The sequence below is a fragment of the Bombus fervidus genome, chromosome 2, assembly GCF_041682495.2.
Source record: "Bombus fervidus isolate BK054 chromosome 2, iyBomFerv1, whole genome shotgun sequence".
NCBI lineage: Eukaryota > Metazoa > Arthropoda > Insecta > Hymenoptera > Apidae > Bombus > Bombus fervidus.
In genome coordinates this window covers 3,478,273-3,500,826 of record NC_091518.1, presented here as the reverse complement: position 1 = coordinate 3,500,826, position 22,554 = coordinate 3,478,273, and the positions used below count along the sequence as shown (strand labels likewise).

The window sequence follows — 22,554 nt, the reverse complement described above, 5'->3', positions numbered from 1 at the left end:
TATATATATATATATATAATTTGAATCATGACGCATGCGTGTAAGAGAGATATAACTCATTGCTTAATATATATATATATATTTTTTTAAAGTCAGTTTAAGTTAGTTACATATATATATATATATATAATTTGAATCATTACGCATGCGTGTAAGAGAGATATAACTCATTGCTTAATATATATATATATATTTTTAAAGTCAGTTTAAGTTAGTTACATATATATTAAGCAGTGAGTTATATCTGTCTTATACGCATGCGTAATGATCCAAATTCGAATCGCCTAACCACAGGTACAGAAAGAAACCATATTCCATCGCGGCGACCTATTTTTTTCACGAAGGACCCCAGTTCCCGGTTGTACCGTGACATTTGCCGTTCCCCGTTGTTTTATTCGTAGGTGCACGCCGCGTACGTGCCTGGCGGGTTTTAAAGCGACGGCCACGAGCCAAGGTGAAAATGCACCGGCATGCGAACCCCAGTCGAAAGTTTATATCCTGAACGTTAAGTGGGTGTATTACGTGAGTCGAATACGAGCGTCATGGATGATTTACAGAGATGAATCCCGTTTGATGGAAGACACTAGGCTGCGCAAGGAGGCTTCTCGATCGTCGCTCGGTTGGCGCCTGCCAAGTCAGCGGCGCGCGCAACCTAGCCTTCATAGTTCCCACGTGCTCCATAAGTCCGGTTCTCACGGGAACATCGTGGAATCTGGAGGCGATCTGTCGCGCTCGCGATTCTGCGATTACGATTTACCGACGCGTCTCCCCCATCGTTAATTCGTTGTTATTAGACCGTTCAAAGGCGGTTCAAAAGGAATCATCGTCGGATCCTACCTCGTTTTTTTTCACGTTCTCGCGCGCGTGAAACCGGTTACAGATTTTATTCACGGGATCCCGTGATTTATTACCGATACCCTTACGGGAGAAGCAACAGATCTGACTGTAAAAATCCGAATTTTTGCCTACCTCGACTATATCGACGCTTCGTGATTTTGCGATTTTTTTTTCAAATCTTCTCCCGTAGCTTGTGTCCTCGTGTAAATTGAACCGTTTTGAATTATTCAAACGGCCCGATAAGCATCGTGGTATTCTAGGTCGGTAATATGGGATTTCTGGTTTTCGAATTTCGTAAAGATGACCGTTACGAAATACGCCGAGATTCGTCTGTAAGGGAATCGTTTAAACATTTCCACTTGTTGCATCATTCCAACGATGTTTTCCGAGTTTTCTGTCGCGTGTTGTAGTTTTCCGAAGTAGAATCATGACACATGGTTAAATCACGTTCAAAATCATAGTTTCTTGGTAGGCCTTAATGATCAAAGCCATGTTATCGGAACCTGCTGAATGTTACTCAAATGAGCGGCTGCTTCGCATTGGCTGTTAGTTATCTTTCATCTGCAACGAGATCACCAGAACTCTGAGCAAACAGGCTTCCTTAGAACCTTGAGAGCGAAGCCTGCAGCGATGTGCTTTCCCGTGGAATTCTGCGTAACTTTGTTAATACATGACTGAGCGCTGGTGCACGGATCGCCTGGAATTCGTTCTGCGATTTTTCCACTGCGATTTTCCACCAGGAAAAATACGAGAAAATATCGCACCATTATTTGTTACGATTACCAATATTTTACAAATTTGCACAAGATAGTAGAACATTGGATGGAATGTTTCTATATTAATTAAATTAAGAAATTTTGAAGTAGATTAGATAGTTTCTAAAACTAAAACCCTCAAATTTTTATATTTCTGAATTTTTAAACGTAAAAATTTTCTAATTTCAAACTTTCGAACGTTGAATTTCCAAATTTCTCAAATATCAAGCGTCGAATTTTTATGTTTCAAATTATCAAATCTTCGAACCTTTAAATTCCAAATACTCGTATAGAAGAATCTATAATGATCCGTAACTATAAATCTCAGAGTAAAATTACATAATCCAAGACGCGGATGAGAATTTGTCAAAAGATCGTTCAGAAAAGACGGTGAACCGTCCAGAGACGAATCCTTCGGCGGAATTTCTCGCAGCTTCTTCTAATTCTCGGTAGCAATCGATTGCCGTTCCAATTCAATTGGATGAACGTTCTTCAGGCCGCGGAGCGGAATGTATTATTCATCGTCGCGTTTCCCAGCGCGTCTGCCTTCGCGCCGTTGAACCTACTACAGAAACAGGAGGAAAACTACTATTACCACTACATAGCCGCCGTTGTGGATCGCCCAATGATTTCTTGTCATCTCGCAGACGTGGTGTTTCCTACTGTGAAACGAATCCAGAGTAATTTTCCCCGACGCCTCAAGGCGTTGTTTTTCCACTGCCGGAAAAAAAGTTCTACCCACTGAACGTTGTCACATTAACCCAATATCTATCCGCCACGTAGCAATAAGCTTATCCCGAGTCTGCAACTAGAAACGATTATGTGTCATTACCACGTGCTTTTTTTCCCCTCTTACATATACTTTTCCTTTTTTTTTTTTCTTTCCGCTGTACAAATTGACAGTTGATTAATAGACACTCTGGTGTTAACAGATAGAAATTCGAGTAATTTCATGTTTTCATAACGGTTAGTAATGATGTACGATAGCACTTATATTTACTTCATTCGATAGAACTGGTATTGGTTTAGCGCGGTCGTATAATTTGATTTGTCGAATGTGTCTATTAATACTAAAGCGGCATGGAATTATAAAGTATGGCAGAATTTATTCATAGGCTATTCCGTTCTTTCCGTTTAAATTGCAAATATCGATTCCTTTTATTACAGTCTATCAAACACGACGTTTACTAATTACTTATATTTTATCCTGGTGTACATTCTTGAATAATCTTAATGAATCGCGTTTTATTGTAAAGGGATTTGCTTCGTTTCCTTATTTGTCTTTCTTATTCCCTAGATATATATATAGACATAGTACGATTAACTAACCTATATTATAACAGTCTTATATAGACTAAAATATGGTATACGTAGTCAAGCAACGATAAAACATATTGCTCCACTAACCTATATGATGTGTATCAAAAAATACCCATGATAGTATCGACTGAGTTTCGGTTGTCTTCAAAGTATGTTGTTTGCTGTGGATTCGCATGAAACTGGATAAAATTTGTCTGTTTTATTCCCTAGATATATATATAGATATAGTACGATTAACTAACCTATATTATAACAGTCTTATATAGACTAAAATGTGGTATACGTAGTCAAGCAACGATAAAACATATTCCTCCTCTAACCTATATGATATGCACCAAAAAATACCCATGATAGTATCGACTGAGTTTCGGTTGTCTTCAAAGTATGTTGTTTGCTGTGGATTCGCATGAAACTGGATAAAATTTGTCTGTTTTATTCCCTAGATATATATATAGATATAGTACGATTAACTAACCTATATTATAACAGTCTTATATAGACTAAAATGTGGTATACGTAGTCAAGCAACGATAAAACATATTGCTCCACTAACCTATATGATGTGCACCAAAAAATACCCATGATAGTATCGACTGAGTTTCGGTTGTCTTCAAAGTATGTCGTTTGCTGTGGATTCGCATGAAACTGGATAAAATTTGTCTGTTTTATTCCCTAGATATATATATAGACATAGTACGATTAACTAACCTATATTATAAGTCTTATATAGACTAAAATGTGGTATACGTAGTCAAGCAACGATAAAACATATTGCTCCACTAACCTATATGATATGCACCAAAAAATACCCATGATAGTATCGACTGAGTTTCGGTTGTCTTCAAAGTATGTCGTTTGCTGTGGATTCGCATGAAACTGGATAAAATTTGTCTGTTTTATTCCCTAGATATATATATAGACATAGTACGATTAACTAACCTATATTATAACAGTCTTATATAGACTAAAATGTGGTATACGTAGTCAAGCAACGATAAAACATATTGCTCCACTAACCTATATGATGTGTACCAAAAAATACCCATGATAGTATCGACTGAGTTTCGGTTGTCTTCAAAGTATATTGTTTGTCGTGGATTCGCATGAAACTGGACAAAATTTGTCTTTTTTATTGCCTAGATATATATATAGATATAGTACGATTAACTAACCTATATTATAACAGTCTTATATAGACTAAAATGTGGGATACGTAGTCAAGCAACGATAAAACATATTTCTTCACTAACCTATATGATGTGTATCAAAAAATACCCATGATAGTATCGACTGAGTTTCGGTTGTCTTCAAAGTATGTTGTTTGCTGTGGATTCGCATGAAACTGGATAAAATTTGTCTGTTCTATTCCCTAGATATATATATAGATATAGTACGATTAACTAACCTATATTATAACAGTCTTATATAGACTAAAATGTGGTATACGTAGTCAAGCAACGATAAAACATATTTTTCCACTAACCTATATGATATGTACCAAAAAATACCCATGATAGTATCGACTGAGTTTCGGTTGTCTTCAAAGTATGTCGTTTGCTGTGGATTCGCATGAAACTGGATAAAATTTGTCTGTTTTATTCCCTAGATATATATATAGACATAGTACGATTAACTAACCTATATTATAACAATCTTATATAGACTAAAATATGGTATACGTAGTCAAGCAACGATAAAACATATTCCTCCACTAACCTATATGATATGCACCAAAAAATACCCATGATAGTATCGACTGAGTTTCGGTTGTCTTCAAAGTATGTTGTTTACTGTGGATTCGCATTAAACTGGATAAAATTTGTCTGTTTTATTCCCTAGATATATATATATAGATATAGTACGATTAACTAACCTATATTATAACAGTCTTATATAGACTAAAATATGGTATACGTAGTCAAGCAACGATAAAACATATTGCTCCACTAACCTATATGATGTGCACCAAAAAATACCCATGATAGTATCGACTGAGTTTCGGTTGTCTTCAAAGTATGTCGTTTGCTGTGGATTCGCATGAAACTGGATAAAATTTGTCGTTTTTATTCCCTAGATATATATATAGATATAGTACGATTAACTAACCTATATTATAACAGTCTTATATAGACTAAAATGTGGTATACGTAGTCAAGCAACGATAAAACATATTGCTCCACTAACCTATATGATGTGTACCAAAAAATACCCATGATAGTATCGACTGAGTTTCGGTTGTCTTCAAAGTATGTTGTTTGCTGTGGATTCGCATGAAACTGGATAAAATTGGTCTGTTTTATTCCCTAGATATATATATAGACATAGTACGATTAACTAACCTATATTATAACAGTCTTATATAGACTAAAATGTGGTATACGTAGTCAAGCAACGATAAAACATATTGCTCCACTAACCTATATGATATGCACCAAAAAATACCCATGATAGTATCGACTGAGTTTCGGTTGTCTTCAAAGTATGTTGTTTGCTGTGGATTCGCATGAAACTGGATAAAATTTGTCTGTTTTATTCCCTAGATATATATATAGACATAGTACGATTAACTAACCTATATTATAACAGTCTTATATAGACTAAAATGTGGTATACGTAGTCAAGCAACGATAAAACATATTCCTCCACTAACCTATATGATATGTACCAAAAAATACCCATGATAGTATCGACTGAGTTTCGGTTGTCTTCAAAGTATGTTGTTTGTTGTGGATTTGTATGAAACTGGATAAACTTTGGTGAGATCTTCTGGTCTGAGTCAGGCAACGATTTTAGCTCGTGTATCAGCATCCCTCGGACGAGATATGGTAGCCTGCATGAACACTGAACAAATGAAACGGGGGAGTGGACGGTGGAAAACCGACTCAATCGGTCAGTTTTCTTGGCTCGAGAATTGACACGTGCCAGCGTGAGCTTGACAGCAGTACGAATGAGCCACTCGCCGACGGCGGATCACCCGTTGGACAGATTTGATTTAAGTCAGCCTTAAAGTCTGGCATTCTTCCAATACTGTTAATTCAATACAATGTCCGTGTGTGGCGAACTTTTCATTTCGTCATAGTGAAAACTGCCGAAGAAGAGACGTCAAGATGAATATCTTCTATAATACGCATGCGAAAATTTCGCAAAAATTCTGCAAATGTTTCTTTCGTCAAAAATTCGTCCAAGTTTCGATCTTAAACGATAATTTATATAAAAGTCAATTATTTATAAAGACCGAGTTTTAAGGATTCTAATAATCTAAAGATTTATCTATTCATTTTGGAAGTAAATATTGCCAAAGATGTTAATTTTGTTTCTGAGACAATAATTGAGATTATGCGAATGGATATGCGAATTATTTAAAAGACAATGACATCTACATTTTGAAGATTTTAATAATCCAGAGATGTCGACGTATTCGTTTTAGAGCAAATTCTTGTTCCGATTTTATGTAAAATTATTTTATTGTAAGGAACGCTGAACTTTATTTTAACGACACCCTGTACAATGGGTGAAACTAAGAACGTTCTCCTTTGGCACTTGCAAGTATGCGATAAACTACTGCGTACAGTGTCATCGACGCATTTCCGCGCACGTTATTTAATCCAACGTAGTCTAGCACGTGCAACAAGAATCCTTTTGGCGCCGGAAACGTAAAAGTCGTAAGCTGACTTAATACGTTATCTGTGACAGTCGCAGACTGGCAATGCGAAAAGTGATCTCTCCACTGGTGTGTCGTAGCGCCGCAGAACTTAAGATATGTTTAGAAAGATCAGTCACATTGGCATGCTAAAAATAGTCACCATAATCTTCTGCTCTTATTTAAATAGATCACTCAGTTCAAAGGTGGTTTCGTTTCAATTTTGTTTCCTCTAAACATCGTTAGATTCGCAACTATGATTCAGAGCTACAATAATAGCATTGTGCAGGAGATGTTCGTTCATTTTCTTTTTTCCTGAAAATTAATTCTGTTTGCGTCGATATGGCGATTTACCAATGACCTAAATGTCCCTGTTCAGTCAAAGCCAATCGCTACCAAGACTATTTACAGCTTACTACATTCTTTATAGTCATTCTCCTGGGACACCTTGTATTCCCTTTATGAAAGTGAAAAACATGCAACGCCAGTATCGAACATTTTTCAAATGTCTACTTAGCCATCCGTGCCATGTTTCGTATCCTTCCATTTCAGATCGTCTAACCATAACCTACACTAACGCCGGTTCATACTTCATAAATAAATTAAATATCGTATATCAATAGAAATCAGTGAAAGGACCTTGGCTTAAAGATTCTTAAGATCTCAATTTAAAAATCTCTTTCGGTTTCATCCATTCTGTAGCCGACATCGCATTCAATAACATTCGCGATCAGCGAGAAATGACGATTCCTCGTACGGTTACTTCGCACATATACCTACATACCAGGCATACGATCAGCCATGCATATAAGTTTGCGAGGCGTAGGTATGCTTATCAGCGCAAACCGATGGTGGGATCGGCCGAAAGGCTTGGCCAATACAAATGCATCGCATTACGCGTGCACTGACTTGAGCTGCAGCCGCAAGGTCGGCATTTCTGACGCGCGCATGACATCACGTAGGCGTGCACGATGGAATATATCGTCTCCGCGTATAATATACCATCGACGAGTTCGTCTATTTACCGCCTCGTGCGATTGCTACGTTGCACCCTACAGTTAGGGTTAAGTTATACGAGTCGGTTGAATATTTCAGCGAAGCTAAGTTAATTCGCTTAGTAATTCAGCAAATTTGCTTAGAAACAATTTTTAAGCCATCTACATTTAGAAACAGACTATTTAACTCGTTATTAGCGACAACTATGTTAGACGATTAAATTTATCGTGTGCTTACATTGTTAACTTGACGACGGCATCTATTCATTAGACACTCATTGTACTCGTAATTCATTTTCTTGTTTGTTCTATTAGTGCTTAAATACCTCCTCGTTGACGCAATAAGCTTTTCTCTTGTTGAACCTAAAGTAAACGATATTTTCTCATATCCCCGTTATTGTATTACGTACCGATGGTGTCTTATTATATAAGACAAATTTGAGTACTCAAAGTTCAAGATTGAATTTGGAGACGTTGAATCTGGAATTCAAATAACAATGTGCTTTCTTCCTCTACTGCAATGTATATCTTGTTCCTGTAGGTTAAGTTTTACTGGACAAGACATCTGTATTTTTGACTAAACAGTACTAAACTGGTCCCTTCCATGAAAGTGCCGTCATTATTCGCCATTTTTCGGTTGCGACCGAGTCATCATTAGATCGGAACGAGATTCGAATCGCGACCTGTAATGTGCATGAGGTATAGAAATGGAAATCGTGAGTTGTAAGGCTTACAATTAGTTAAGGTCCACTTCGTTGGTACGATGCAAATTATTCGTTCTTGATAGGGTGACACACAATTGACCGTCTCCAAAGCCTGATTGACACTGACAGTCTGCTTGTGGTACGATCTCAATCCATTCGAATATTAATCGTTGCCATTCGAATGGAATAAGGCTTGATTCGCAACGATACTCTGCGGTCCAATCGATTACTCAATACCGTAGGGAGATAAAGCCTGATTTACAATGATGCTCTAGTCACGGACGTGTATAAGCTTGATTCAATATGGTTTGTCGTGCCTTCCCGCCGATCCATAGCAATGATTTACATTCACGATCCGTTCGTGGTGAGGTTATAATCTGAGTATCAAGAGTTGAGAGATTTTCTTCTTTCTTATCGTTTTTTAAAACGAACAAGAATTGTATGGTGTAGCGATACGGTGAATGGATATGGCAGTATAAATCAAACTTAACCTCTTCGTTGCATCCCATCACTCGTGCCCGTACTATTTCTTCTTCTTCTTGTTATGTTCGACTTTCTATTTATATTTTCAACAAGATCTGCAGAATAAAAGTATGGCTGGTAGTACGACCATAAATTTTAAATAATCTAGTCGAATACTATAGTACTAGATATTAAATTTCTATTATTTTCTAACCTTCGATACTTGCACGATATTTTTTTTTTCAAATAAAAATTATGTTACCGTACTACTTGTAAAAATACGTTCTTTCGTACAGTTTCTCTACGTCATTTGTACCATACAATTTCATACCCTTAAGCAGTCGCTTTAATCATGCTAACAATTCGTCTGTAATGGAACCCAGTAACGAACAATTGTCGGGCCCTGTTAATTACTTTGCCTCTGAAATAATACGCTAAAAATGGTAACGAGCGCGGTGGTTGCTCGATGGTTTGTGTAACGAATGATAATAATCTCATCGCACAGGAAATTAACAGCGGCGGCGCACGTGTCCGAAAATACAACGCAGCAAAGATAACATCAGAAGAGTAATCACGCCGGTAACCCCGTGCTCGTTTGTTTCCATCAATTTCAGGCGACCGTGGGGTCATCGTTGCAACGGAGGTTCACATACCACTTACTCCCCTGAGTCACTTAATAATATCTTTGGTATTTTTACTGACCGACCTCACACGGTAATTCTTCGTTACCATCGTAGTCATTTGTTGATGGATTTTGCGACGCGTATATGATGGGTCCATCGTCATCTGTTGCTTCGACGTCGAAGAAACAGCGATGGGACTGATACGATACATATCCGTAATGTTCAAACAATTCTATATTTACAATCTGTAAAAACATTGTGTAAATGTACAATGTGTCTTATATAAAACGTTAACATTATCACCGTAATCAAATCCGACTATCACGGTTATATCGATAAAGTTTAGTCTAGTCCGTTTTGCCCGCAGACAATCTACGTACGTTCTCGGCGAACAATCCGCAGATAATTGGATACAAAATACAACCCCAAAGATAAGTAGCTACGTATATGTACATATCGATTGATTATAGAAGAGGCAATGTCTATGGACAAATTAGATGTGAACCTACAAAATTGCGGACTGTTTTCGATCAGTCTGGAGTAGGCTTTTGAGATAAGTGCGTACGCAGTTCAGTGACTTTTCCAGTTTGGGTCTCCAATCTTTTTTGACGAAATAATGAAAACTTAAGAAATTCAATGTCTTTTCACTTCATTCCATTTAATGTTTGAAATTAGTCAAAAAGATCAGAGTCAACAATTTTGTTCGTGTTTGTTGGTATCGATACGTATCGATGGAGTATATCGGTCCCAACACTACAAACAAAACATAGAAGGGGAAAAGAGAAGTAACGATCCGTTCGTCTTTCCGACTTTTTGCACACAGCGACGATGCATCGCGCCTGGTTCGCTTGACTCGTGGTCTCTCGTGTGCGCGCGCGCGCGCTCTTACAGTCGCTATAAAGAGAGAGGAACGCGTGACGGCTAAATCCTTCGCGATCATTCGAGTTATTTAACTGTGGCGCGACAGATGTGCGCGGAGGAAAGGAGAAGACGAGTATGTATTAACAGTGACTTTAAAGCGCGATGAGTGACGAGGCCGGTTTGCGTCCCAACGGGGAAGAAATTATGAGGAATCCCGAGTCGGCGCCCCGCTTTTACGCATCTGGGAGGCCAAGAGTCGTCGGAGCATCTCTTTCTAACCGCGCCTCTGCCTCTCTCTTCTTTCTCTGTCTGCTCGTGACTTCTCTATTTCCCGCCTCCTGCGTGACGCGTTCCTTTTCTGCCTCGACTCGGTCGTGGTGCCGTCGCGTGAATGACCGAGTGCCGCGTCTTTGAATTTTTCGTTGCGCACGCACACGACGCGATGGGCACACAACGATTGAATCCCGACGGGGACCCTCTACAGGGGTTGCGGTATCTTTACGCTAAACATGGAAACGCTACAATCTTGATTTTAATAGCTCTGGAATTGTAATTTATTGAAATTAATTGAAACGAAGACATTGATAAAATTGAACTTCTAGTGAGATGTTATTAATCTTCAGGCGTTGGAGGTTAGGTCAGTTCTGACGCATGCGGACATTTTACGTTTCATACTTTCTAACCTACTTTTCTTTTGTTCTTCTGTATTATTTGAAAGGCGTGGCAAGGTGCCTTTATGCTACATATGATAAAGTTCGAATCTTGTTTTTCATAGTTTAGATTGTAATTAATGATTGAAATTAAGATGTTGGTAATTGAAGTGCCAGTCGACGTTGTCAATCCTTTTACTAATGTATCAACAGATATACTTGTCTTCTGATCTTCTTACAAAGAATATATAATGCACTAAAATTTGCGTCAGTTTTATTGCTTTACTAGCTAATAATATTTTAAAGTACAGTGTTGCTTATGCACAACTCCAGAGAGTGGAAGAGTCGATTGAGGTTAGGATAGATTACTTTACAGAAGGCATTGTACAAATTCTAAGTTCAAAAGACACTGGTATTAATAAACTTTGTAAATACAGATTATTTATGCTATAAAATAGTGCATTTCGATTACCATAGAGCAGATGTTATAATTAAAGACAGGACTTTGGCTTAAAATTGGCAAATAATCGATAATTAATTCTGATTATGCAAGAGAACGTTAATGACGTGCGAAGCGCGTTTAATTTCAGGGAAGAGAGCACGAAGCAACGTCGATCGAGTAATTTTCGAGTCACGAAACTGGCTTCGCGTTTGCAAGAAATTACGAAGAATTCCCGATCGCACGTTTGATTTGTACATCTGGCAGGCGTTCTATCGCTTCGTTTTGCTTTCCTTGCCGTGCTATTTATTCCTTCCGCCGTCCGGTTAGCTTTTTCTTCGTAGACCTTGCTCCTGCTCTTTCCACAGCTCCTCGTTAATTGAATCGCTCAATTTCAACCGCGATTGGCCTGCATTTATCGCCGCGCGTTCACACTCTGATCGACCTACGAACGAGCTCGGATGATTCAGACCTGAAGCATTCGTGAAATCATTAACAGAATACAGTCACCGGTTCTTCGTTAATTAAATTACTCAATTTGAATCCTGAATTGTGTTTATAACATTTATTATCTATTTTATAATCTATTTTATAATTCGAGGCTACTTCTACTTCAATTAAGACGCACACTGTTGCAATTTCTTCCCAAGATTAGATATTGTTTTATATAAAATGAATAATTGAAAATTGATCCTAATTATATCGCATTCCTTTTTCTGAAACATATTAATGTATGCTTTTATTATTGAAGAGGTTAGTATATTTTTAAGGACTCATTATTTGTAACTTGGCATACATTCAACTTACTATTAGCGAAGAGAGAGGAACGAGGTTGTTATTAGAATTATTATGTATATAAATTGTGAAAGTAATTCGGGAATAATTCCGTGGTAAGATAGACAGCCTCGGCATTCCGGAAATGTAACCACTCTATTGCGTCCACTGAAAGGGTTAATGGTGCCTTCGCCAGTAACAACTACCAACAGTTGACGTATATATAACCTGTATACATGAAACGGTATGTTAACGTTAACGACTTAATAGTATTAACTTAATAGAATTACTATCTATCAACGTACGTATTGTTGAGATATGCTCTCTAAATATTATACATTTTTTTAGCGAGACTATGGCGAACTATGTTGAATATATACATACAATGTCTTTCCAAAATTCTTTACAAAACTTATTCAAAAGACACGATAGATGAATTATATATCCTAGAATTTGGTAAAAGCTACATAAAGAAATTCATTATCAAGAAAGATGACAAATTTGTGGAGAAGAGATTCAGGAAGGTGTAGATAGCAAAGAGTCTAATCTATGGTTAAATCTTTCTCAACTTGCACCATAGAATTTTTTGAGCAATCAAATATGTATATTCTATTTTCATTTAGAAATATTTGATAGAACTCAACAACCATATTGTGTAACGATAAATATAAAACCTCCTTAAAAAAAATCTCCCCTTACAGAAAAGTAGATCCTAGATCGGTGTCGTTTTCTTCTCCCGCTGCATTCCCCAAACCTTATCAGTTATCATGATCGGCGCTTCGCTGGGAATAGTTTTACGGTGTAGCACGGCATTCGTTCCTTCCATCTTTCTTCCTTTTTCCTTTTCTTTTGTTCCTTATAGCAAGCTCAAAAGCGGATTCCGAGGACATACGTTAGCGTCTGCCGAGTATTCCAGAACAGAGTGTCGGCGCCTAGAAGCCAGAGTATTTATCCATTGGGTCCCACAAAACATGTCTCCGGGTGCGTGCATTATATGAAAGGTACGATATACATAGCACGTACGACAAGTAGTAGGGGTAGTGCAGTGGCCCGTGCCGCCTGAAATACACGGACAACCGACTCTCTGGCACTCGACTCCATTCTGAGTGTGGCAGCACACCGAACAACTCTCCCCTAACACCCGCGCCTCCTTTCTCACCCCTCTTCTGTTTCGGCCGTTTGCTCTTCAAACGCATCTTCTTGTTGCTCCCTGCACTTCCCCTGTATTGCTCTTCCCTCTTTCGTCTCGTTCCATACTTCTACCTCTTCTGCCTTCGAGAGCTCTTTACGCTTCGATAGTGTCCGTGGTTTTCTCGTTCTGCACTACCATGATGTTCTTATTGTTTGATAACGGCTGCAATAATCATGATATTGATCATCTTGTATGGTCGACTGTTCCCTTCGTTAAGTTTCTTATTCTTAAGTATCATTAATTTATCTATGAAAATTATTTAAATAAGTACACAGGTAATAATGGACACGCAGGTTAGTCGTCTCTACTGTCTTAAAGAATAACATTCAACGGTCGATGACTCTTCTTCTGTAATTCTCCTACATGTAAAATATACAATCATTTGTTTTATGTATCATGAGTTTTGCAGAGAGAGAGAGAGCGGCTACAAAAAGTGCTTGTACAGCACATTGTCTTTATTATAGCATCTACATATATATTCTAATTAATTAGTTTCAAGTATATTAAATTTTGCATCATTTAGTGGTATTTTCATATGACTGCAAAAATTTGCTGAACGGCAAAAATGGAAAATAGAATCTTATTCAAAACCGCTTTAGTGGAAAATAAGGATCTGTACAAATGCCCTTCGTAGCTGCTGTATATTTCTTTTGCAATGAAAAGATTGCAAAAATTTGATGACACTTTCACTTTCAAATGGTCAATTTCTAAACGCATGATGATGTTTGAGTGCTTCATCTAATATTGTATCTGCAAACTATGAATTATGCGTTGAATGACTTTTTCGTAATTAAACATTTTAAAACACTGTATGATGATACAACCGTTAATTTCTATCTGATTCTCATCTCCATCAGACCCCGCAGAACTTCGTCGAGCGAAACAGTGAATTACGCGAGCGACATTACTCGTTTGATCGTTTTTTGTCGCCCTCTCGCGGTCGTTTCGTTTTGCCTGTCTCTTCGCCCCTTCTACAATGACGCTCGGTCATATGAAGAGAGACAGACGACCCAAGTTTCGACTAAACGCGAGAGACCCTTGACGAATGGTTTCAACGCTTTCTTACCGCATCGTCGTATTCTTTACGAGATCGTTTCTGGTCGTGCACCGACCGGTTACGTGGCCCCTTCCATTTGGCACGCGTTATTCGCGCGCACGATACACATGATTCGCCTCTTACGCTATCGTGATGTAGATTATTACGAGATTTATTGAGTCTGTGTTTTCAAGTTATAATGCATGCACTTCCTTTAAAATTATGTTTTACATTGTTTATGAAAGTTTTAAATATGTAACAACCTCGAGAGTCAAAATAGAACGGTACTATCTATTAGTAGCGATATGTTAAATTTAAATAGTTTAAATAAAGGTAATTTGGATCTGATCCTGAACTACGTATGTACATGTGTCTACTGTCCATCTCTCGTGTAAGGAAAAAGTGATTTTCAAAATATTTTTCACTTTCAAAAGTGAATATTCAAAATTTTCCTCCAGTGGAAGCGAAATGAAGTATCGCTAAACGGAAAAGTTTATTTTTTCACGAATCTTTTTATCTTCTTTTCTTTTTCGGACGAGAGAAACTTCGATAGCTAGTTGAAAGTTATCACGCGGCCGAGTACAGCGATAGCTGTTCTTTTTCGTTTACTGGAAATATTTTCATCGCGAGGGTTTCGGAGAAGACGGCGAGAAAGCGAGAGCGAATTTAAAATTTCGCCGTGTCTCATTCCGCGAACGAGGGCGAGAACGACGAGCGTCGATGTACGCGACGAGCACCGGATATCGTACGTTAGGTTCGCGATCCTGTGTGCGTGTAAATGCACGGAATCGATGTGATTCACGGCCGATGTGATGCGTGGGTGTAACGAGTACGGTGGTTCGAATGAATAGCAAGTGTATGGTTAAAAAATAAACAGAGTAAGATGAAATGTGAATAATATTTGCTAGTACATTTATCCTGTACCGATCTATTATACGTCATTCCTAACCTCTATGGATCAACGGTATCTTGTATTCTGATAAACTTTAAAAAAATTCAGTTTTCGACTTATATTTTCATCGTGTGATCGTGAATTTCAATTCGTAACGGCCCAATAAATAACTTTGGTTGGTAGAATAAAGGCGCGCAAGTGTGTTAGGTTAGGAAGATTGCGTTTCCATGAAACCGGAGACACTCGTCGAGATTAAGTTATCCGAACGCTAGAAATTCTGGACGCACGCAAGGATCAGCAGAACGCTGCAGTTGCGCGCGCACACCGATTCTTCGTACGGTTCCCGCTCGATGTCTCTTCACGGTTGTGCGTGGAGCGGGTGGTAACGGTGAGTGATCGTGCACGACGGCCACGATGCCTCTGAGAATCCTTTAATTTCGCGGTTCGTTAGGAAAACCATCATTGAAAACCGACACGACACATTATGTATCTCACTCACGCAGTTCTCAATTGTACTCATATACGTACAAGTATGTGTGATCTTGCGCGCAAACTATACACTTTATTCGTATTTATTGCATAAATATTTCTTAAAACGACAATACTATAAAATCTTATCTATGATTGGTAGAGAACCATAGAAAAATAAGGAAAATGGAGAAAGGTGAAGTGCCAGTTACAGTCAGCAGCAGTCAGTGTAGATGCAGTATGGAGGGGAGAAAGATGGCGAGAGTAAGAGGAAAGAAACGAGAAAGTCCGTAAAAGGAATTAGAACGGAGGTGGAAATGAATATAAGGGAAAAAGGGGTGGAGACTCGTGGAAAAATGATAGGGGAACTGTTGAATTGTAATACGGCGTAGGGGGATCAGAGGTAGAGGTGAAAGGAGGAGACGAGTTAGTGTGATCAGCGAGCAGATAGGTAAGACTGATCTCAGTCGTGACGACAAATACGGTCATAATTACGCGTGTAAGGAAGTATAACAACGGACCTGCCTCTTTTCTCTTGGAAGAAGTTTAACCATTTTCGGACAACCTGTGCTCAGTTGCTTTGCAGGGATATCGCACGAGGATTTTTCTGTCGGCTGAACGCTGGCCTCCGGCTGACTTATCGCGTCGCCCGATCTCTAGCAGGTTTCTGGCGCCACTAGTCACGCGAATTTCAATTATCACCATGCACTGATCTAATGCTATAGATATAACGCGTGTTCTGACTAACTGCCGTTTATAAAACGTTTGAATAAAACATTTGAGAATTGATAACCCATATATTCGTAAGAATCTATATATTATCCATCTATATATAATTCTTTCGATATATTCGCTAGAACGACAGTTTGTTGAAATATGCACTTACTGTAGCCATAACCTAAAGGTGCATCTTCATAGAAGCAACAATATATAATAAATTTTATTTTATATTTTGTTACTGGTAACTGGCGAGCGTGAAGGAACCTAGAGAAACAATAGGCAACAAATATCAGCAATTTCTTCAAGAAACATGGATTATCGGTAACAGATTTCTAGTTATCGCTTCAGTGAGGGCGCAGCTTAACGCTTATCGTGATTCAACAACCGATCGGACGTGTCAAGAACGTTCTAGCGATCTACTTTCATCTGAAGACTGTTACAAATTTAATTACATTATAGAGCAAGAGAGAAGGAAGTATAAAAATAAATCGTAAATGTAAAATCTAATACGAGCCGCACCCACGATCATGCAAATCGACAATCAAACGTCCCACGCTTGCGTGAATCGGATCGACTCGAATATAAAACCTGCACAGTCAGCGTTAACGATCATCTTAATGTACCTTTCGAGCGGTGAACAAGTGGCAGGGGAACGACAGCATTGGCAGACAGCGACAGTACAGAATTTGATTCGGCTTTTACTATATATGGATGTAAGAATGCCTGTACGCAACATTCTGATGTATGTATGTATCAGGGACGAACGACGACGACGTCGACGACGATCTGGACGACGTCTGTTGAAGGCGCTTTGGCGTGCTCTAGGATACACCAGACACCGCGTAATGCTTGGCGTAGTTGGTGAATGGCCCCTTGATCCAGATTTTTGTAGGGTGATTTTTGCACACTCAGGGCCACCTATATATAGCACTCGGCACTCGACATTGCATCGCCAGTTGCCGTCTCGACGACAGCGTACGGTCAGCAAAGAGAAGCGAGGGGAGGGAGTCTTCGCGTTTTGCCTTTTTTCGTCTTCTTCGTCTTTCCTTCGTTCGTCCTTTCTTATTCCCCTCTTTTTTTCTTCTCTTTTTATTCTACGTTTTCATTCTTCGTTCGAATTTTTTTTATATGTTGCAGTTAATTTTCCAATTTTTGTATGCTGACGCAGTCAAAATCTGTCTTTTCACATACCTTTGTTTTCCAGTCTTGTTGCTTTTTTTATTTGTACTTTCATTGTAATGAGTGAGTCGGATATCCTAGTTCGACCAATGAATCGTAGGTTGGCATGATTTGTTCTTGTTTAGCGTGTACGCAACCTATGCGTTTCGTCCTCTGCGCGTCGCATGGCGTGCGCCGAACTGTTTGTTTACGGGAAGTGGTTAGAGAGATCATTGACTCGTTTGTAGCTTCTCAGCGGGTATAGCGTGTCGTGTGGCGATCTTCCGCTGAATAGGAACAGTGTTATCATTGACACTGTCTACTGACCTCTAATAAATCGTCCATAAGAATTTTCAGTCTTAACCTATAATTGAAGTTTCATAACTCTTTTCATTCTAATACTATAACATTATCTTTTTAATTTCCAATGACACAGAAGAATAGAAATGCACTATATGACCGAAAAATTACATAAGGAATTGCATACAGAATCACGTATAAAATCACGTAATAAAGGACGTTAAGTTAGGTATGCTCGACTCATTTGTATGTCACTCGGTGGAATTCTATCTTAGATCTCATTCTGAATCCTACCGTCAGGCAAATAATAAGAACGTTTTAAAAATTACTGTACTGTGAAGCAAATATAAAAATCTGATAAATATCTTATCTTACTAAGACTTACTTTAATTTTTTATGTCCATGTTATTAATATAGAATCGTACATTGCGTACCGATCAAACCACGTCTCTACACTATTAAGAGCTATTTCTTCTACGTCTGTGGAGCGACAGTAACATATTTCTTCGCGCGCCCCTTGCAAAATCACACCATTTATCATAACTCTTGATGCGGCATTAACATTCCCGTTCTTGCGCTGCGCTGGAACTGTTCGGCACGGCCTGCTACGATCGACTAGCAATACATATTTCTGTCGCCTCACGCCCGGTTCTTATATCGTTCATGATGAAGGGCGCATCAGTGACTTGGTGACATATTTTTGCACACTTCAGTGCCTCTAATTGGAATTTCACGCTTCTTTTGCTTATCGTCTTCGATGTCTCTTTATGACATCATTTAATCATGTGGGAAAAACTTATATTTGTGTTTTAAAGTTATTTCAAAAAGAAAAATACCGCAGGGTCACTGGCTGGCGGGCAACTCTCGACCTTTCACGTTACTCGTCGGCGTTTCCCTTCACGCGCACCGAAAGAGATTAATTGTGCTTCTAAAGCCGCCGGCAGATAGGATCACCTACAGCTTTGATCTTTCCTTGTTGTTCTACCACCTACGTTGATGGTTAGAAGAAACGGGGAAGATATTTTAAACAGGGATGAACGTGAAATTGAAAATTGAGATGATAATTTTCTTCTTCTTGTAATTTAAAACTTCCTTTTCTTGTGCCATGAAATTTCATATATTTTGTTATTCGTAGGAGAGGACGTAAATTTTTGTTTATATATATATATATATATTATTAAGCAGTGGACCCTAGAGTCACGTGATCCGTGAAATTCCTTATATATATATATATATACATCTCTTATATATCAGTGGACCCTAGAGTCACGTGATCCGTGAAATTCCTTATATATATATATATATAAGGATCACGTGACTCTAGGGTCCACTGCTGTAATTGGCCGGTCAACTATGTCGCCGACCAATGGATAAATTTATTCTGTATCAGTAGAAAACACCGGCTTTAAGTCGGCGTCGGCGCGGTACGAACAAAGCGGCATTGTTATATGCCCTCACGGCAGTAAAACATCGTTCGCTTATCAACCTGTAGCACTCCTGTTCTCTCGCTAGATGTATTTTAGGAGATATGGAAATGCGCGTGTGGAAGCATTGACGGAGTCCGTGCTCAGTTTGGTGGATAGTGTGGGACGTGTTTCGAGTCACGTGACTGAAAATACTTATAATCTAACCTTTTCGCTATCTATTGAGAACTACTATGATATTGTGTTCGTTTATGTGTATTACTAATATCTAGAAAATCTAACCCAATTTATTTGAATTCTTTATTTTTCCTATGTTCACTTTTCGTTATATTCTATATTGTTTCGATATATTTCTGTAACTACATTCATGAAAAGATTATAAAAATTGAAAGGAAGAAAATTCAGAATTCGTTAGTTTCATCGTACGACGTATCTAAATTCTATTAAGCAACTTTATGTGGCGACAAAGTCATATAAAATTCTGTTGAAGTAATGGTGTGATTGGAAATACCATTGCCTACATAGAAACATGAAAGTCTGGGCTTGATTGCCGATAAAGGCGCGGTCTCTGTTTTTTTTCACCAATCCTGTAAACTCTATAGTGACATCTAATTTTAGCCATGTGGGTATTCAAGCCTGAATTGCGTAATTCCTTTTAATTCGAGTCACGTCTGGCCATTTATATTTCATTATATTTTTCGACGACCGAAGAAAATTGCTGAAATCGCTGTTTAGAACCGACGTAGGTGTGTGTTGTGTTCTGTTCCCAGACAGTGTATTTTTGAAATGCTTGTAACTACGTGAAAACAGCTAAAGTACGTGTGGGAAGCGTCATCGTGATCCTCGTACTACGCTGCCGGTGGCGCTCGCCCCGGAAAAGTGAAGTTGCGAGGGCGTTTCGCCTACATGCGTACTCGCCCAGACATTTACGCCTCTTTCATACAGATCGAAACGGTGAACCAGATATTATGATTCCTATAAAAACATATTAATTACTCGAGTAGTAATCTTTTATCGTAATTCAATATATTTCTAAAAACTTCACCTGACCTTAAGGCTGATTCTAATGTCTAATTAATTGTCTGCGTATTAGTGCGTCTATTTACGTAAATGTCAAATATTTGCGAACCTAATTAAAGAAATGAAATCTAAATGAAGATTTTTCATCCATTAAATGTAACGAGAAGTTTTCTTTAAATATTTAATATGTTGTATTTCATACATTTCTGGATGCATAAATTCTTCATAAATGCATGAATATTCGCATTCTACTAATTAACACCAGAATTCATATTTGCAAAGCAAAACATCGTTTTCAGGGTAAAACAGTCGACTATTAGTATAAGAATATGGTTTCTCGAAGAATATGAAAATTTAGCTTACCCCTGATAAAAACATGCAAATTTGCAAAAATGCACATTTACCTCCTTCAATTTTAATGATATAGATTTCCCGGTCGTAAGAATGATCTTCGGTAATTCTCCCCTTCGTTTCTTTAGAACGGAATTAGGACGACTAATTATCCATAATTCACAATAAAACGTGCAAATCCTTGACTCCTTCGTTTCCCTGCAGCCAACCAGATCGTAGATGCATTTGCGTGCAGCTGAATTGAGGCCGAGGAGTACTCGACTTTAACTCTTCTGCATATTAATGCTGATCGAGGACTCGGTGAGATACATATTCGGTCGAGGCGCACGTAGGCGTACACCTACGTGAAACCTGTAGCCGGGAGAGCAGGTACGGCCGTACAACAGCGTCGCCGTTTTATAACGTAGTGGCGAGACACGGCAGGAGAGGCGACCGCGATGTGTCGATGTCGACGAAGAGAAGTCGCGAGGAGAGTGTGTCGCCTACGTGTCTGCCCACTTGCAGCGTCAGGAGACCAACCTATGAGAAAGTGGCCCTCAAGGATCGGGCCGGACCGGAAGATGTAGATAGCGCCCTCATATTCGGCCAGACGATGCTTCACGGCCAGCCCCAGCGTTGCGTAAGGACAATGTCGACGGCACCTGGCTTCGCCACACTTCCTCCCTCGTCTGCTCCCTCGTCTTCCTTTCCTTCTATCGTGTTTTTTCCGCTGCTTATTTTCTTTCTTTCTTCTTCGCGTGGTCGTTACGATCTCGTCGGGAATCGCGAGGACGAGACGTCGCGTTTTATTTTCGTTTGACTTCGCCCACGAAAAATCTCAATCCGAACATTATCCGATCGTCCCGTTTCATTTTTCCGAGCTTTACCCTTTGTTTCCGTGGCGATAGGTTACCGGTTCATTTAGTTTCTCGTCGCGTGATGGCGATTTACGTTAGGTTAGGTTGTAATTTTATTGTATGATATGTTATATATAGATTGGTATCTCAGTCACTTTTATTTTTCGCAACATCTGCTAAATCATCTGTCCGTCAATATATTTGTGATTTTTTACTCGGCTTGCGACTTCGAATCTAATTTCGCATTTCTGAGTTAATGAGATCACACCTAACTCGGTGATAATTCAATTATCGTATAGACTATGTTTAGGGATTTAGAGTTCGTCAGATTTGTGTACTAAAGCGATCGCCTGATTTTCGAACTCGGACGTCACACGTTATGTGCGAACTGACCTTATAGATCTTCTACGAACATCTGTCGCGAAGCAAAGAAGAGCAAAAAAGCTGAATCTATCTTTAGCAGGTATCCCAGACTATCCGCATGTTCCTCGTTGTGCATAAATTTTCATTTTAAAGACGGTCGCGTAGTGGTCTACTGATTTGGCACCATGAACCACTTCTAAACGCTCCTTAATATCAGTTGTCATCGTGTTAAAAACCTATTACCATGAATTAACCTTTCTTCGTTAATTAAAATTCAGGCAAAAAATCATCTTGTAGCTCGGCATAACGTTTCGATTAAAAACGACAGTAAAACTGAGAATCTGCCTTAAGGTCGGTTCTAACAACGCCTAAATGCTTGTGCGGTTAACTTTATTCGTCTTGCCTTTCTGGAAATTTTATGAGCCTTGTTTTCATTCTGAGACAATGGCATTGTTTAGTGTGGCAATGAAACATTAGAAATCACACGACCAAGACAAGCACGTTCGCGTTCAGATAAAATAACCTCGATGCTGCTCGGTGCATCGCAATGTCACGTGACGTGAGACCGTATACGATGCTAAAGGTGATGTGAAACTCGAGATGGAGACGAGTAAGAGCGCCAATGTAACAGAGTGAGAAAGAATCAGAGTTTGAACGAATGTTGCAAGAGGGAGGAGAAGAGAACAAGTGGCGGATCGCGAAATAGGGAGGGGGGGGCAGGAAGTAAGTGTAAC

General features: G+C 38.8%; 1 protein-coding gene and 2 long non-coding RNA genes across 12 annotated transcripts in view; 1 reads left to right on the top strand and 2 right to left on the bottom strand.

The window, feature by feature from the left end:
- The window catches only part of Sog (chordin short gastrulation), a 101,266-nt gene that overhangs the window by 40,702 nt on the left and 38,010 nt on the right, over positions 1–22,554 (top strand). The gene's annotated exons all lie outside the window — the stretch shown is intronic.
- On the bottom strand, positions 11,897–13,448 carry LOC139998046 (uncharacterized). Its single transcript, XR_011803169.1, has 4 exons — positions 13,084–13,448; positions 12,760–12,992; positions 12,094–12,288; positions 11,897–12,002 (listed from the first exon to the last, which is right to left on the bottom strand). It is a non-coding gene; the product is annotated as an uncharacterized lncRNA (long non-coding RNA).
- Positions 15,765–18,754, bottom strand: LOC139997829 (uncharacterized). Its single transcript, XR_011803121.1, has 3 exons — positions 18,212–18,754; positions 16,535–17,890; positions 15,765–16,324 (listed from the first exon to the last, which is right to left on the bottom strand). It is a non-coding gene; the product is annotated as an uncharacterized lncRNA (long non-coding RNA).